Here is a 12,776-nt window from a genome sequence, read left to right as displayed (position 1 = left end):
GATAATTATCGACTGTGATGATTCGACTCTGTTGCATTGCCGCGAGTCTAGAACTTCCCTTTCTCCCGTGACATCTGTATGGTCAGGTACCACGAGTAGAATCGGATGCCATTGACTTCTGTATGAACTAAGCCGATAATCAATCTCAGTTTCCGTGATATTTATCCGTAAACAGTATGTGCGTCGTCTTCTGTCTTCCTGGTCCAGAGCTCGCAGCCTTCGATAAATTCTGTAATCACTCTCCGATTTTGCCCAGGATCCAAAAGTCGGTTTGTTCTTATTTCCATTATCCTTGCCCAAAGTTTGGCTACGACTTGACGAAAACATTTCCTCATTTGCAATGTTTGACGAAATATTGAGGATGGTCAGAAATCTGACGTCGGTTAGTGGAATGCCCTCTCGAGTATCTGTCTTCGGTCGCACACCTCCAACGGTTTCCACATGTTGCTGAGTCTGCAATTTGATGTCGTTGCAATCTTTTATGTGTAAGTGCATTACAGTCGTGCCATTTATGATGAATACCAACTCATATTCATACTGCCCTGATACTCGTCGGATTTTCATGGCACTTAATCCTTGAATTTCTGCATCCCTGATCCCTTCCAAGAGTCTAGGACAAATTAGAATGTCATAACCAATCTGGTATTGACGTTTTATGCATTTTCCCCTGTAGAAATTCATTTCAACAATTAATTGATTGACATCCCATTGTGTCACGAACTTCTCTATACTCCTTCTTGCCCTTAAAGAACCCTCTTGGCTCTTCCCAATAGGCATCCTTCGAGGACTCTCTTGATTTTTCCTACTAACCTCCATTAAATAGTGAAGGGAAACGATTTTCCTCCCCTGAGAAATGGTAGCCATGATATAGCTTCTCGTGTAGGGTTCTGTCGGCCTTCCAGCTCAGCTAATAATGCGGCCCTATCTTCCCAGGCTTTACATGGATTCTCTTTTTCCTCTCTATGGAAAGAACTCCTCTCGATTTGAAGGAGATTCCAGGAATCCATGTGTTGCAGATCTGATGGGTGGCACAGATTACTCGGTGACCCCTCGGGAACACTTTCATCCCCCTTCATGCAGATCCAGATGTCAACTCGCCCTTCAGCCCTCCTCTGAGATGTCGAATGTTTCAGAAGACTCCCAGTACAATGCTCAGAATAAGTCACTCCAGCGGCGATGATAAGATTCTCTGACCCGAGTCTGATCATTGGTCTTACAGCATCAATTCCATAGAGACGAGTCTCAGCTCCGCCTTCTCTAAGAATTTCCTTCAAGGGTTTTCCCGTTGCATGATGGTGTGAATTTTTCCCCCATAAAGAATTATCAATTTCATGACTCTTAGAGGAAAGATTACTGCAACCGATAATTCCGGAAAGATTCTTCAATGAGAATGAGTCGCCGATGATTTCCTCATTTCTCGTTCGCTTCCGGAAGTCAGAGATAATTTTTGACTTGAGTAGTCTTGGGTTTTTCTTGGCAATAAAAAAGAAAACTGTCCCCGAACGCTTAGTCCATTTTTCCAATTTTTTACTAAGCAGTAGATTTATTTGCTTTTGATATTTGGAAGCTGCTACCATTTTTACATCATTATTATGGCTGTCGCTGTTGTTGACATGACTCATGATTCCCGCTGCCATCTGGCAAAGATATTCCAAGCCATGTAAGCCATTGGAAATACGGTTTTTCCCCAACACCGAAAATTCCCTTCTCAGCATCTCTCCTCCCCACCAAGGAAGAAAAATCCGTGTTTCCGATGGGTTATCTCGGTGTGTGAATTTCCGTTGATTCATTTCGAGTGTCTACCTGTTCATTTCTTTTGAAAATAGATGACTCTGCATGTGGTTGTGCAATTTTACTCTCCATGTAACCAGGCTGACTGGCACTTCCAATGGTCCCCATATTAGAAACAGTAGCTTGCTTAAAATTCTCCCCCACCACCTCTGAGTTTTGGCTGGTTCATTGACCTGGAACACTGCATCATTAATTGACCTAGTCAAGAATCGTGTTTTGTCATCTCCTTCAATTTGAAAAATCGGAGTTCGGAGCCGTTTATCGATAAGGCCCTCCCTGGGATGATTCTCACATCTAGGTCCATTGATTCTAGAAATCTTCTCCTAGGATCCCTCCTAAGCAAGGAAAGTCATTGGGGACTACGTGAAAAATGTATCCCAACTCCTCCTGCCCGAATTGGAAATAAATAACAACTTCACCAAGTGTCGAAACTTCTTGCTCAGCAATTCCCTGCAGAATATTGGTATCCTCCATTAACGGGAATCCTTTGCGTATTTTTCCGATTTTTATCGGTGAAACAGCCGCTCCTGAATCTACCAGGAAAGCTGTCCGCTTCCTAAGTTTTCCGGTTTCCAAGACAATATGATGTTTTAATTTATTATACTGCACCGGCCTTATTATTCGCCTTGCATTCTGCGTGTGCTCTAATTATCTCAGGATGTCGCTCGAATCACGTTCAATTTTGTACGTCATCACCTGATGTACCTCTGTGGAATTGCGATTCAGTGATTTTAACCTCCTGGATTTTCTGTTTTTATTTTTATTTCTACGTTTGGTGTCAACGTAGCTCTTCATTTCGGCTTTATTTCCATTTAGAATGGCCTCAATTTCCACAGTCAGAAATTCCAAGTCGTTTCTTCAGTTTGCGGTAAACATATACATTATGATCTCCATATTTGCAGTATTTGCATTCCTTCTGATTTCGATTTTCGACATTACATTTAGAATTCGTCCGAATTATTTCGTCGTTTCCATTTTCCAATGAGAGTCCACACTCTGCAGTTGTGTGTCCCTCTTCTTGGCAGTTAAAACAAATATTGAATTTCAGTTGACCTTGCTGTTGGTCCCTCTGCGTTGCTCTCGCCCTATTTTCTAGGCGCATCATTTTCTTTGAAAAATCTGCAACGTTGGCTCCTATTACAGCGTTGTCCTTAATCATCCCCTGCGTTATTGAGCCTTTGTTGTTTAAAATTCCTCCGTTTGATGACACGTACTGCCCCGTGTCACACTTCGGATTTTTCGCTGAACTCAGCAACATTGTCTCCTCGAATTCTGCTGCTGCTTCCCAACACTTGTGGAATGTCTGAAATGTTACTAATTTCACCAAGCGCTGAATCGGTTGTATCAACCCCAATTGGAAACGAATTTTGGCTAATTTCATTGCTAACTTCTCGACTCAAACCGCAAATGCGCTAACGCCCTCATCTGTGCCCTGTCGAAGGCTGCAAAATTGCAGATGTAATTGTTTCAAAGTTCTCCCTCTGGATCCTGCTCCTTTTGCACTCCTGTACATAGACGCCGCCAGAGTTATGTTACTTTTGCTGCTTGGTACTAAAGGGTTTGCACCTTTCATAGCATCTGCAAAATCTTGATTTTCGTGGTCAGCTGGGCCGATGATATCCGTCGCCGCCTTCATAGCCGCATTCGATACACCGCAACGAATTCTCCACGAATATGTCTCAGCTGCTCCGGTTCCCCTCCCCCTTTAAAAGAGAACCAAGTCTGACCGTCGAAATTGAGGACAAAGTCGGACTTCGTACTATTCAGTTGAATAGATTTTCTGGATCCAAAACGTCGTTCAGTACGATTGAAATCCTCCTTCGCTGGTCTATCCTAGGAGTTGATAGCTATCTGAATCCAAAACNCAAAACTTCACTCAGTACGGTTGGAATCTCCTTCTCATGGTCTATCCCAGGATAGTCTTCTCTCTCCCCCGATGAAAATACACTCCAGGGGATGATAACAAACCTCTAATCCTCCAAAGTTCACCGAATTATTCTCGTACCCTACTGTAGTTGTCGGCATTTGTTCAGATGAAAGAATTTTGTACATTCCAACCCTTTAACGTAGGGATTGCCTGCGATGTTATTAAATGGGAGCGACACTCACAGGATCATAGGTCGTGAAAAAACACTCAAGAGCTAGGTGAATGGTCAAAACATTGAGGAATTTATATTGGTGTGACTTTCTCATACTGGCCAGATGTTTCGACTTGATGTTTTAACGCAGAGGTAGATTTCCAACCTAAGAAGGCTGCGTCTGAAAGAATATTTGTTCTAGACTGATCAGCTCAATTCAGAGCTACTAAGAAAGATCTGGCTGAGGAGAACAAGAGATCATTGAAAATTTCCATAATTAATGATCATCTTGACTTTTTTTAAATTCTTCCAAGTTTTTCAGTGTAGCGTATACTCATTGCCAATGTAGACTCATAAATTTTAAGGAGCTTATGAGGCGAAAACACACTCTAACGGAATAAATTTCCCAGATTACAGATGATGAAATAGACTATTTATTGCGTAAATCGTTATAACGCATATCATCTTTCATAAGGTGTTTCTAGTCAAAACTTGTAAGAGCGATTGATAAAATTAAGGTATTCACAATGCTTTTTGCTTTTTAATATGGCTCAGACAAGAAAGAGCCTTGACAGTTTAATTTTGTATTGGTACCATACTCAATAGCCGGAAAACCAATAATAAAATATCATCTATAGATAACTGGATGATATGAAGCCTCCGAATCAATAAGATTCATGACCGGCCTCATGACTCTCGCGAAGTTAGAGAACTAGACGCCATTCCAAACTACCTCTATGATCACATACCTTAGGTTTTAACTACCTCTATGATCACATACCTGTTTATCCGCCCCTCAGGACTGTCCCTTTCAGTTCAGAGATTTGATATTCTGGAGGAATTACCGATTGGTAAGGGCCAGAATTGAAGAGGCTTTTATGACTCTTCAGTCTCTCTAGAATAAAACTATTAGAATAGTTGAATTTCCAATTGCGAAGGAAATGCTCAAGAATGGCTGCAGAGATTTTTGCCATTACTTCTTGCTCTCGTGAAGTGAGATAACTCTGGAGATGCTGACGTCGATCGAAAGTCATCGGGACCATTGAAGAAATGCCTCCGGTTGGACTTGTTGTTCAACCTGAGGCATGCAAGGTGTTTGAACAGCTTGTTTTAACTCTACGTCTCAAAACAAGCTCCTCTTAATCTAATGAATTTAGATTCTCCTGTAAAGGTGGATAAATCTCCAAACCTTGACAGAATTTTGAAGATTTATTTTAATCTTCTCAAGCTTGCCGAAAAATGTGAAGCCATACAAAAATTAAACTGGTGCTGTAGCCTCAAGGGTACTAAACATTTATTATTTTTCTTGAACCACACAATTTCTGGAAGAGGACTAGATTGTGTAGTTTCTCTTCCTAGAGCAGACTTCGAGGAGTCGCCCCCAATGCCACGAGGGCAGAACCTGCGTCTTTTGAGGTTCATTAAAAATTCTTTATTTCTATGGATCAACGGTTCGATCTAGCCCACAGACTGTGACGAATTTACACCTCATAAGAATACATTTTTTTGACTCCTTATGAGCGACCTAATTTATAAATTTTCCCCGTAATAACCATCCGGTCAAATAATAGACCGGTCAAATAATTAATTCATGTTGGGTCATATAAGTATAGGGTTACCATATAGACATTTCATTCAAATTTTTCAAATTACCAAAATTTTTTCAATTTCCAAATATATTTCACATAAAAAAAGTAGTAGAGTCATGGGATTCTATATCAGCAACATCCACGTCGTGAATCCTGGGTTACACCAAGAGCTGGTAAGGTTTGAAGAATACCTTACTACTCGGCAACGATTTGTTCCAAAATATATCTTTAAAGTTAATTCTAAAATTGATTTATACCTCCAGAAGGGGAGAAAGAGTAAAGAGAACCATCGCGTACATCTATATGAGCACCTATCAAAATAGATGACTCCTAGAGGTTGGAATTTAATTGTGTAACCTAGCCCACCGACTGTGACGAATTCATAACTCACAAGAATACATTTTTTCGACTTCTTGTGAGCGACCTAATTTATAATTTTTCCCCGTAATAACTCCGAAAAACAAACACAATAAACCGGTCAAATAATTAATTCATGTTGGGTCACATAAGTATAGTGTTACCACATGTTTCTGGTGCGAGTTGATTATTGTCATTATCAATACAGTCACCATTCCCAACAGATTGCAGATATTTGGCAAATTTAACTCCTTCGGGCAAAGTGCACATATTTTCAGTCAAGGAGAATGTTGTAAAATATTTTCATTCTGTGCTGAATTTAATCGATAAGTTTACCAATTCACTGCGAGTTGCATTTTGTTTGACAGGTAATAACTGTCTGAAATGACGTCCAAGAATCATAATTTTTCCACCAAACAGCATATTAATGTTCATGAAATTACGCAGAGTGCGATCAATCAATTCTAATGCATATTTAGGAGCCATCGGAGCTTCATCCCAAATGAAAACTTCTGTTTCTCTCAAAAATTTGGTGTCTTTTGATTGGCTTTTTATGTTTGATACAGAATCAGAAAAAAGAGGTACAGGCATATCAAACGCTTTGTGTACCGTTCTCCCATTTGGAAGCAATATGGCTGCCAGTAAATGCCATTGTACAAATACGTTTTTCTTTAGCTTTTAACAAGTGACATAATGTGGTGTAAATAAATGTTTTACCCGATCCACCTGGACCATGAATGTAAAAACATCAGTTGGGAGATGCTTTGTTCAACATTACGACGTCCATGATTTTATCCACAATCATTTTTCGTTTTGGATTCAATTTCTCGTATTGAGTTTGTCCTATTTCTTCATGCTACTGCTGTACTAAATCATCAGTTTCATACGGATTCGAAATTTCATGATCAGTGATTTGAGGCATCGAAGGGAACTGATTCATGTCATACCTTTCGTATAAAACAAATTTGTTTATTTCCATGTAAGCCTTTCTATGCGCTTCAGGTATCGAAAAATGTCTTCGGAAGTCCTCGGACATTGCATCTTTAAATTTTTCCCAAATTTCATGTGGTTCATTTGGCTGACAGTCAATTAAAATGCGTAGGAACAATCTTCGCAATTGTCGTGGCATCATCCAAACCTCTCCTTCTGTCATTGCACGATACCATTCTCTATCATCTTCTATAAGCCCCAATGCCAAGCAAGTGCTGTGGAAAGTATCGTATGTCTGACCGTTGACTGTTTTAAGATGATCAAAACTTGCGGCTCCTTTCACAGTTAGGAGTAGTAATTTTAAATGGAAGAGTTCGATTTGTGTTGGACTAACAGAATACATCCTACCAATCGTTTTGGATGTTCTTTGACGTCTCTGCCATTTCCATGTCATGGATCTGTCTTTTTTAAATACATAAAGCATTGGAATCTCTGAATATGTGAATTGATTAGCTTCAGGATGACGTTGGTTTAAAGCAAAATAATCAGTTAACATCGTGGCTTTGTCCATAGCATTCCTTATACTTTCATCATCTGCATCATCGACAATTGTAATACTCTGTTGATTGGGTAATTACACCTAATCGAATAATACTGTGACTTTTATTTTGTAAGGCTCTTCCAAATATTCGATCACACGCTTCAACAGGGCCAACGTATCTAGTTTCTAGAAAATTTTGAATCTCATCATGCTCAATCAAATTTGCATTGGTTTTCGGATCATTGATTACAACGGCTGCAGCGTCATGTCCTTTGTATATATATTTATATAAATATTTGACGGTTTTAATGCTGAACACCACTTCAGCGTTAATATGACAATTTAGTACACTGAATCCGGTTGGATTATACGGAACAATATATTGATTATCAGCGGAGGTACCATTCTCACAAGCATAAACGCCTGTATTTCTGCCACGATAAGTCGGATATCTATTGTCATGCAGTGTTGTTTCTTGCTGAAAAGGCTTTGGAAAATGTTTGGAAGATTTTCCCGTTTCATTTTTACACCAATTTCCACATGGTCCATGAACCATATTCTTCATGGCATTGTCATGGAGGGTACGATTTTCATTTGGATTGGGTATTTCAGCGGATATATATTCATCAACGATATCACCTGTTCTCATTTTGTGGTTTTGTTTTAAAGTTAGTAAATGGTGTACATGAGGCAGTCCACGTTTCTGATATTCTACTACATATACGTATGCAATCACTCCACCGAATAATTCATCTTTTATAATTATATCAATCAATTTTTCCTTTTTCAAATTAAAAACTCGTGAAACTATCTCAGGCCTGTCTGATGTTGTTTGATGTATCCCAATGTTTTCTCGAATTTCGCGCCAATTTGGATTACATGTCATTGTAATGAATAAGTCTGGTTTACCAAATTTTCGTAAAATTGCCATAGTATCCTGATAATGCTGCAACATATTGCGGGGTGATCCAGTGAATAATGATGGAAGAATTACCATCTTTCCAACAACACTATTGGTTTCATCAGCTCTTCTTTGTAGATGATCAGCTAAACCTTGGTAAATATCAGCTCTCAGTGTTATCTGATTTGATCTACAAAAATGTATTCCGTCTTTTTCAATTTTAGCATAATTATCTACAACCCGTTGTTGAAACAATCTTCCTCCCATTAAAAATGTGTTATCATTTCGTGTTGCTATCCTGTACTTGATGAATGCGGCACGTGAAACTCGAACATTTCGATTCACTAACGGCATGTTTCGATGCCAACCTCTAGTTCCATGTGGATAAAACAATGGGTAGATCCAAGGTTCTACGTTGGGGTCCATAGAACTGATGTATTACAGGCTTGTTGTTCTCTTACTACGTATAGTCACATAAGACTCTAGAATTTCTCCGTCAGCAGTTGTAGTGAAAATCCCTGCAACTTCATTGACTCTTTGTGAATTGTATCGTCTTTGGTCCAATCCAGGCTGCAGAGAGAATAGTAATTGCATTTCTGGTTCCATTTCTGTCTCGGTATTCGACATTATCTGTTGCAGCTCTTCACGCATCATTTGGTAGGAATGAGCGAATACATTGCATTAACGGAGAGCATTTTCTATAGCTTGCACAACTTCTTGATTCAACGTTTATATTTAATTGCAGCGGAGATGGCTAGCTTCCTGTTGATCGATAATAAAAAGCTGTCCATAAGAAGGATTTTCATCAACAGTAGGATATAATAAAGTATTAATTTGGTAATAAATTTGGCCATGAATTTAGAAGCAGAAGGGTCCTGGCCGTCTGTTATTGAAGTCAACTAAATTTGCATTGAACAATGCAAATGCGAAAGAATTGTTATAACAATGTATGCGTTCAAGAAAATGTCGAGAATGTTCATGTATACCATTGAATAAATCACGCAAAATTATGGGGGGATCAGGAAAATGTTCGAGAACTACTTCTCCATGACTGCAACAATCGCTGAAAGAATTACCTTTATTAGCCACCTTCTTATCCGCGAAATGTTTGCCATTACAATGTTCACATAAGACATTCATTTCCCCAAGGTAATGTTCGTCAAGAAGGAGCACGGTTATTGATCTGAAGGACCTCATGATGAAGTGAATAATCATGGATAATCGTACCGGACACTGGAAATTCATTGTCGGTTCGTGAAATACCCGAAATTACTGATGGAGCATCATTTTCTTGATCTGAAATATCGTCTTCGACTTGATTTGCCCGATTCTTCTGTTTTGCTTCCGAATGGAAGCCTTGTAATTGCAACGTTTCAAGATTTTCTAATTTAGTGTGGAGATGATTAAGGCGGGTATGAAACATCGAGAAATGCAATTTTTAGCCACTGTCTGTATGTATTGTAACGTGTTATTTTTGTCTTTCGACCGTTCTGCGGTTTCATTTAAACATCCAGACGAGAAGTCACTGCGAAAGCGAAGCGAGAGTCAAAATCTAGATTTTTGTTCAACTATTTATTGAGTATCTTTTTGGTTTGTATTGAATCATTCCACTCCACCGTTCATCGGAGCACATCGGGGGATCTGGATGAGCCTAAACGAGGACTGGGATGAGATGCAAGAATTTAGATGCTGAAATTGGGTCTCGGAGCAGCGGTTCTGCAGAGTCTGGGGTGGATCTGGAGTTTGAATATCCCCGCCGGTTGAGGAGTACGCAGGTTGGCCGTGTCGCGGCGCCAGCTACTGGAGCCAGAATTGGAGAGCTCGAGCACCGAATGAATCTAGGCGAAAATAATATTTTCCGTCCATTGTTGAAGGAGCCGAAACATAAATTAAGGGTTATTTATCATTATGCGATTTGTGAGTAGTTGGAACTACATTTTTATCGCTTTGTTTTATCCCTGTGGATTTGGAGGGAAAATTAGAAATCACGTGGTTGTCCGGTGTGGATTCCGGTGGAGAGAGAGTTGACGTCGTCATCACTCTCCAATCAAAAGTCTCTTCGGTGAAAGTAACAGCCAATGAGAGGGCTGGATTTTCGGCAATCGAGAAAATGTGCCATCGAGCGTGCCGAGGAGATTACTTCTCGTTTGGATGGCGAGACTGACAGTTCGCAAGTTTTTCGTGAATTATAAAAATTATTACCGTGTTCCGACGCCCGAATTCTCGTTGTCTCCGACATCTTGCTTTGACGATTTATTGAGAGTCCCAACTTTTCCGGAGAATTTGTTGCTGAGATTTCTTCAGTTCTGGTGAGCGGTGGATCTAATTAATCGTCAATTTATTGATTGTAATAGAGATCGGGATCTCGTGCAATTAGCTTTCTTTTGGACAAACGGTTTTCGTCCATGGCGAATGACGCCATTAGATTTTTGGCTTTCGGATTTTGACGAGATCTGGTTTGTCGCTCAGCGGAGCATTATAACGGTTTCGGGAAAAATTCAGTGAACCTTTTATTTTATCAATTTACGTGTTTTCTGGAAATATTTAGGTCGGATTCTTCCGATTGAAACTCAGTGTTTCAAATATTGGTTGTAAGTAACAACTCTCGTTTCGCATTCACTTTGGAACAAATTCGGATATCCAAAGTGGAATTCTCGGGGCAATTTGTCAGCTTCAGGGAATTTTCGCATTATCGCTGTTCATATATTACTTTATTTCTTTGATTTAGAATTTTGGCATTACCGAACAGTGTAGGAATTATCGATGTAATTTGGAATTACAGCGTCTTTGTCGATGCTTGATTTCCGTATTTTTGTATCGTGTAGCCGTGACCTTGCGTTAGGCAGATTCACCGGCTCTGGTAATTGTTATTAGTCTTTCTCGTGGTAATCCGAATCGCGTCGTTTGAGAATCAGACTACAATTTTGAATTATTTTTCTCGCAACAGTTTTCGTTGTTCATCTTATCGATTCCTTTGTCGTGACATTAGACCTTGCAGTAACCCGGTTAGTTACTTTATTTTCTTTGACTTCTTGATAGATTTTCCCATTTATTGACTTTCTTTACATTATCTTTGACTACCATTTTAGTAATTGACGGATGACGTTGAGGGAATTGATTTTATATCGAGTCATTAGATCGGTGTATGAATTTTGTGATTTTCTGATTGTGATTTAGAGCATAACGGAAAGAGAAATAATTCGAAAATAACGGGGTTTAATTAATTACATAACTGATTCACATTTTGTTTCTTGAAATTGATTAAATAATATTTCTCCCCGAAAGTCTGAATCTTCTTATCATTTATTAGTAATAAGGAACCCAGTCATTTCAGGGTAATTTTATTGAGAGCGGATTTTGTGGAACCCAGCCGCCTCCGCGGTTGATCTGAGCTGTCGGCGATCGCTCTCTCATCGTTGTTTGTTTTATCGCTCGTTTGATTTCGTCTTCGATTTTGGTGAACGTTTCATACGTTCTGGCGCCCAACCTTTGGTTTGTCGTTTGGGTCGCTGAGGGCTGCGTATCTATTATCTTCCGCAGAGGTAAGAAATACGTCACAGCTTTTTGGCGCCCAACGTGGGGCCATACGGGGTAATTGCGTAATTTTTTATTCTTATTCAAAACGTGTCGAATTCTCTCGGATTCGGTAAATTTCAATTTTTATTGTCGTTTGTCATTTTTATCGAGGTTTAAGAATTTAAAAACTCTTTTGACCTCTGATAATTGGGTTTGTTTTTTTTTGTGGCGTTACCGGCGCCTGACATATCGGCAATTGAATTGCATTTTCGGTCGGGATAAATCGATTTTGAGATATTAGTATTGAAGCAATTAGGTTCGTTAGGCCTTTTCGGAATTGTATCGGGATTTAATTTGTCGAAATTTATCGGGTATTCGCGATCATTTTTCGAGGTATTTTCCGGAATTATCGTTTTTTTATTATTATCGAATTCTCGGTTCGTTTTTTTTTTGTTTTTTTTTTGCAAATATCCTGTTATGACTGGTTTAGTTTAAGGAAACGAGAGTTACTAAATTTATTATTGCGAACTTTGTCTTGTGTCTATTTGTTTTGTAATTTGTGTTTTGACCATTGTTTTTTTTTGGGTTTTTGCCATTGATTTTTGGGATTGATTGACGATTTAAGCGATATTGATTTGTTTATTTTTGGATTTGATTTGTTTTCTTTTGATTACTCGCGTGCGACGATTCGACCATGGTTGAGCCAACTCTGTTTAACAGTTCGACATCAAATGGGACGGCGCCTAAGACTATTCCTGGAGTTCCCCCAGGGTTTTCGCTTGATCAATGGATCGCTTCGTTAACAATCGAGCAATTGAGAGATGTTTTGCGTGCATACAGTGCTAGCGTAGTTGGGGATATCGGAGTTTTACGCGATCGTTTATCTCGCGCGTCTCGAAGGGCACAGTTTCCTAATACCACGTGGACTGAAGCAGATGATTACGTACCGGTGACTAGTAGCGAGGGGTTACCTAATTCTGGGGTTTCTGCACTAAGTTCCACGGTGACTGCATCCACGGCTCCTGCGTCGGTTTCAGGGGTTACGACTGGATCAGGCGGTCAGCGTTCTCGTG

Source organism: Diachasma alloeum, unplaced genomic scaffold (genome assembly GCF_001412515.2).
Source record: "Diachasma alloeum isolate Michigan unplaced genomic scaffold, Dall2.0 Dall_scaffold_00297, whole genome shotgun sequence".
NCBI classification, from domain to species: domain Eukaryota; kingdom Metazoa; phylum Arthropoda; class Insecta; order Hymenoptera; family Braconidae; genus Diachasma; species Diachasma alloeum.
The sequence above is the reverse complement of the archived record's forward strand: the minus strand, read 5'-3'. Positions refer to the sequence as shown.